The sequence below is a fragment of the Amblyomma americanum genome, chromosome 4 (genome assembly GCF_052857255.1).
Source record: "Amblyomma americanum isolate KBUSLIRL-KWMA chromosome 4, ASM5285725v1, whole genome shotgun sequence".
NCBI classification, from domain to species: Eukaryota; Metazoa; Arthropoda; class Arachnida; order Ixodida; family Ixodidae; genus Amblyomma; species Amblyomma americanum.
In genome coordinates, this window is record NC_135500.1 from 80,133,927 (window position 1) to 80,139,612 (window position 5,686).

Consider the following 5,686-nt stretch of genomic DNA (forward strand, 5'->3'; position numbering starts at 1 on the left):
TCGTTATTTAAGCACAGACAATGAGGATGGGGTACCATTTGATCTCATAATGCTCTTGGGCCTCCACAGTATATGGCGCTCCAGAATGGCAGGCTATTATTGTGACAAAGACGCACGACCTGCCCGAATTTATTTTCGGGAAAGAATGGACTGCTTTCTGGCCATCCAGAAAGCAGCTGCGGAGCCTCCCGAGTGGCTCTCGAGGCTAGAGCCGCTCTGTATGCTTCGTGAATTTTAGAATGACGAAGCCAGACTCATGCTGGCTGACCACGACAGTGTCTTATGTACATAGTGTTTTGTGTGTTTTTTGTTGAATGTTTTTTTTGGTTAAATGTTATGAGCCAAAGCCAGGCAATAAAGAAAAAAAAAGCGTCGGTGGTTCAGTGGTACAATACTCGCCTACCAGGCGGGTGGCCCGGGTTCGATTCCCGGCCGACGCATTGTTTTTTTTTTCCTTTGTACGATGCCTTTTCAGTGAGAGTTCGTGTTTTTTTTTTCCTTCCCTCTGCAGTGTAAATTAACCAACTGGCGATTTTCGCGTTCTAGACGAGGTGCCTTTATTCATCCGCAATGGAAGAGTTTGTAATAAAACTTCATGGTGAACTCACCCTTGTTTGCAGCTGGAAGAAACCGCATGCGTGTCAATCTCTTTTCTGAGGGATGTAAGGGAATAAACGAGGCGCAGCTAAGAAATCGCTGTTTGGCGTGAAGGTCCAGCGGTCAATGCGCGCTTTGAGAGCATTTAAAACCAATGCCACTAATGATGAAGATTTTAGTTCAGCAGATGAATTACAAAACCAGCAGATTAAGTAAGCAAGGCCCAGCGATTGTCTCTCTGCCGTTCCGCTTCGCACAGAACAAGCTAGTAGTGTAAGACTGGACACGGGCTTTAGAATCTTCAGAGGCTGGCACTCAACGAAAAAGACGACGAGAGGCGCCGAACACTGCGAAGCTCGAGCGCCGAATGCTCGGTCGCTCGTGCGTGCTCTGGACTGAACGTGGTCTCTGATTTGTGCCTGGACTGTTCCGCTGGTTGTTCGTGACGCTGTGCTTATTGCTGTGCTGTGCTCTTATTACTGTGCTGTGCTGTGGTGTGCTTCGTGTGCTTTATTAGTAGTGTCCTGTGTTCTTATTAAAGTAGAATAGTTTTCCGGTCACTGTTGCTTGGGCTCTAAGTGAAAAAGCTGCGCTCTTTTGTGTTTGCTTTAGGTGGTTAAATTTTTTTTAACGATGTGTTACATTTAATGAGTACAGTTTTGTAATACTATCGTGTACTATGTACAGCAGGATAGCCAGGCTAATTAGATCGCCTTTCAAATATCAATCAATGCGAGAACAGCCACAAAACTTCACTATTGTTAACTGCACCCACAAAAAAGCCTGGTAAAATTTCTCTCAGCAAAAAGCCAAACACTCGTCATCTTCTTAAGCCATGACATACCCAGCAATTTGGGACAACAGCATATTCGAGCGGGAAAAGTTTTATGAACGCAATTTAGTTACATAATGTAAGATTTCAAAAAACAATCACTATATCCGCAGCTCACCGACGGCAGCCATGCATTTTTTTCTATTCACGTTTCTGCTATCGTCAAAGGCGTTGCCCATTGGTTTTCTATGGCAGTCTAAACTGTTCGACGAGATCAATGAAAAAACTTTAAAAGATTTTGCTCGATATCAGAATAATTGACCATTCCCTTCAATATTTTCATACCAGCGCCTTACAATTTGCGAATTTTAACAATTTTTATCCGAAAAAATCCCAACTTGCTCTAAAAAAAGCCAAGCACTCGTCATCTTTTGCGCCATGTTCCTGCTCAATTCATACTTTTAACGAGTTTTTGGGAACGAAGAGGAAGCGTTGACAGGGCGAGGCATCGGGTTTTGGGACTCAGACATCTGGAGGTAGTCGCCGAGGCAAAAACGGGCCGAGGATGATGAAACCTAACATCTGTTGCTCTACTGGCACAAATGAAAATGGTAGCTTTTCATGCACTGCACAGCATACTCTTTTATACTGTCTCACGATACCTTTCGACGTTCATTATTTATTATGGGGAAATCCTATTGATACATGAGACGATCACGTGACACTGGTGTCTTGCATACAAATCTTCGTCCCTTCACACGCTGACACAACTGGCAGAGGTGGTATGCTGGCGCCTTTGAGCGGGACAAAACTGAAGGCGCATCTCTGGCAAAGCCTGTTCTTGTGCGCTCGACAGCGGGAAAAGAATGCTTAGATCTGTGGTCGACAACACAAAATAAATTTGGGTGCTGCCGTTTTAAAAGTGCTGTGGCGCTATTTTTTGAACGCGGAGAGAAACACAACTTTCGGGCTGCCACGCGTGGCGACCCGACACAGGGTGAATACAGAAGCAGCATCCAACCAGCTCTTTGTAAGCGATACACGACGCCATAATTAGGCGTAACACGAAGTCATCGATATTATTATCCTGTGACTTTTAACGAGGCCATTTTTTTTGCGTTGGCGACGGCTTTTGCAGGCCCCTTGTCCACCACAGCGCCAAATGCATCCGCCGAGTGAAAGAACTTTGCATGCAATTTTCTCAAACCATACGTTGTCAGAAGTCCACTAAACGATGAGGTAGGCTTGAATAATGTGGCGAGCATGGCTACAAACTCTTCATCTTCATGCCTGTCTTTTGCGCGATAATGCATGAATTCCTGTACAGATAGCAGGTCTGATATGTTATTTTTTTCAAGCCAAGAACGTGCGTAGCTGCGATATTGCGACATTCGACGAATACGGTAGTTCAGACAAAACCCTCAAGAAGCGTTACGGCCTCATAGAACGCTTGAGCACTCCAACGACACATGCAAGCGAGCCCCTCCCAAGGGCCAAAATGGGCTTATAGCGCATCGCCCCAATTAGGCCAAATTCATTATTCTTCTATTGATCACATTGCTAGCCACCGGGCTATTTCCTATGCCGCTAACGTGTAAACACAGAAAACCGAAGCTGTAGCTGCGACCTGCGCTTGTCCTCCTTTGTGTAGCCGACGAGCAGCACTGGCGCAAGGTTACATCCGGTCGTTGTTGTGGTTAATACGGTGGGTCATCATCATCATCATCATCATGACAACGCCCAATGCAGGACAACGGCCTCTCCCATATCACTCCAATTAACCCTGTGTTATGCGGCTACCTCCGCTTCGCAAACTTTTTAATGTCATGCACCAAGCAACTTTTTTCACCCCCTTCTACGTTTGCCTTCTCTTGCTGTTCAGTCCGTTACCCTTAACGGCCATCGAATATTTTGCCTTGGCATTAAATGCCCAGCCCAAGCCTATTTTTTCCTCGTGATTTCGAATAGACTGTCATTAACCCGCTTTGGTTCTCTCACCCACTCTGCCTGCTTTCCGTCTCTTAACATTAGACCTATCATTTTTCTTTCCAAAGATCGCTGTGTCGTTCTTAACTTGAGATGAATCCTTTTCGTTAGCCTCCACGTTGGCGTCTCATGGCTGTGTACCGATAAGATACAGCTTGTAGAGAACCTGTTTCCCCCTTGCATTTCGACGCGGCCCATCTTCACCATTGCACGTCAGGACAGCACCGGCTGGGCGAGGAGGGAAGTCTCCCTCCGGGGGAAGCGAAAGCAGCGACGGGAACTCCACCTCGAAGGCTATGCGGAACTCCGCGGAGCCGGTGAGTCTCTCTTCGGTATCCGGCCAGCGTCACGAGCGGTTCAAGCCATACGCTTTCGTCACCTTCCGCGGCTGGCGCACGGATATCCGCCGTGCCTTGCCGCTGGAGTTCTGTTCCCAGGCAGCGAAGCGAGCGCAGCAAACGCGCGCTCTCGGCACCTTCCCTGGCAAATGCTCGGGGATAGCTTTGGCCTAAGAAGGCGGCGCGCACGGGAAAGCCCAGCTGGTATTGTCGGCGCATACAAACGTTCGCCGCCGATACCTCCGATGTCGCGCCCGTGCCCCAGCCGGTAAGTCGGAAGCCCTTCTTACGTAGCCTTCTATTTCCGAGGAATGCCTCGTTGATGTTGTGTAGCTAACTGGCCCGCTCTGTGTATTACTTGCAAGTGTAATAAATAGCATATGAGTGTACGCGCTTTGTCGTCCCTTTCCTTTGTTTCCTCGAGCAGGATCCCCCTCCGTGGTTAGCGAGCGGAAACGCATCATCCGTGGTGTGGGAGTGCGGGAGCGGAAGGTGGTCCCCTGTATTTCCACAACGGCATCCCAACGTGCGGCAACCTCTTGGGACGAGACACGAGAGTCAGTTCGGTTCGTGCAATGCCCACCCGGATTTGGAAGACGGTTAGGCCTGACCCGAATCGGAGTTGCTAGCAAGACTAATGTGGTTTTTGATAGCGAGCTGAGCGGAATAGCGGCATGAGAGAATTGCCGTGCATGCTGCACTTTCGATGCGCTCTTCATTGATACACCTTTGGAAGGTGAACCTACGAGGTCCGCACATGGAGAGCGAGACAGAACCCCCCACGGAGCGCTCGTGAACCTGTTTTTTGTGTTCCCTTACTCTGTCCGTCGTCCGGTTTTTTGCGCTTCCAAGTTTACAACATGCATCACCAACTAGCCTGGCAGCTTGCTCTCCTGAACAGCAAGCCGGCAGCGATTGAATGCGGAAGTCTGAAAGGAGGCCCAATTTTTCTTGTATATAGTTGTAAATATTCTCCGTTCTGTCTCTTTGGCTCGGCGGGCTGGGTGTCGTAATCTGCTGATTTGTATTGCAGCCGTGATTGCAGAAAAAACACTGGAGCGCTCTGACACTGCAGGAAGCGGTGGGCGCAGTTTGCTCAGAAGTTGCTGGTAGAGCAGCGAGCGAATAGGGTAAGCTTGGCAGAAACGTATCACCTCGTGGCGTAGTGTTCCAGCTATTGTAATTGGCCCTTTGTTGGCACCAGCAAGTGTCAGAGCGAGTAGGCCTCAGGCTCCTTAGACGCTGCCTATCGCTTTTGGGAGGACATGGTCGTACCGTGGCGCAAGCACGCGTAAACGGGGTTTGCTGGTTTTATATTAACATCACTAGAGCCGAGAAATCTTGCTCAAGTTCAGAAAGCTGACTTTGTTCAAACGAACATGGTATATTTTTTCGGCTGCGAAGTGAATTGATCACTTTGTGGAACAAGTGACGCTAATGCAGTTCGAGTGAGCTTAACATCACCAAGCCGGAAAGCAAACCGCGATGTGCTTCGACCGTAGACAACCCGCTACGTTCAAATGTACCGAGCTTTTGGGCCGTGCCGGATACAATTGTTTGGGACTCGCATTGCTCCGCATTTTACCAAATGGTCAGTTTGCGCGGTCTCCATTGCCTTTGATTCAAATTTGACTTTTGGAGATCATAGGAGCGATATGCAGAGTTCGAGAGAATTCGCTCCGACCTGCTGTCCGTTGTATGGGTCCCTGCCTGCACCTTGGGGCCGTGAGTCATAGTAAGTGGCGGAGTGTCCGGCGAGCAGTTTGCAGCGGCTAAGACAGAGAGATAGAATGGGGGGGGGGGGGGGGGGGCAGCCCAACACTCTCTGAAGAATTTAAGGTCAGCTGGCTCTTCTCCCCCCCCCCCCTTGATCTACGTCACGTAAAGGAGGGCTACATAGAAGTTCCGTGCAGCACGTTTCTAAGCTACGAGCGGTGTATGGGTGTTGCAAATCAGGCCAGGAAGGTATAAAATTGTTAAGCCCATCTATTCG

The 5,686-nt window shown here is 48.8% G+C and overlaps 1 non-coding gene across 1 annotated transcript; it reads left to right on the forward strand.

The window, feature by feature from the left end:
- The first annotated feature begins 369 nt into the window (after positions 1-369).
- Positions 370-440, forward strand: TRNAG-ACC (transfer RNA glycine (anticodon ACC)). Its single transcript has one exon. It is a non-coding gene; the product is annotated as a tRNA-Gly (tRNA).
- Positions 441-5,686: the final 5,246 nt, after the last annotated feature.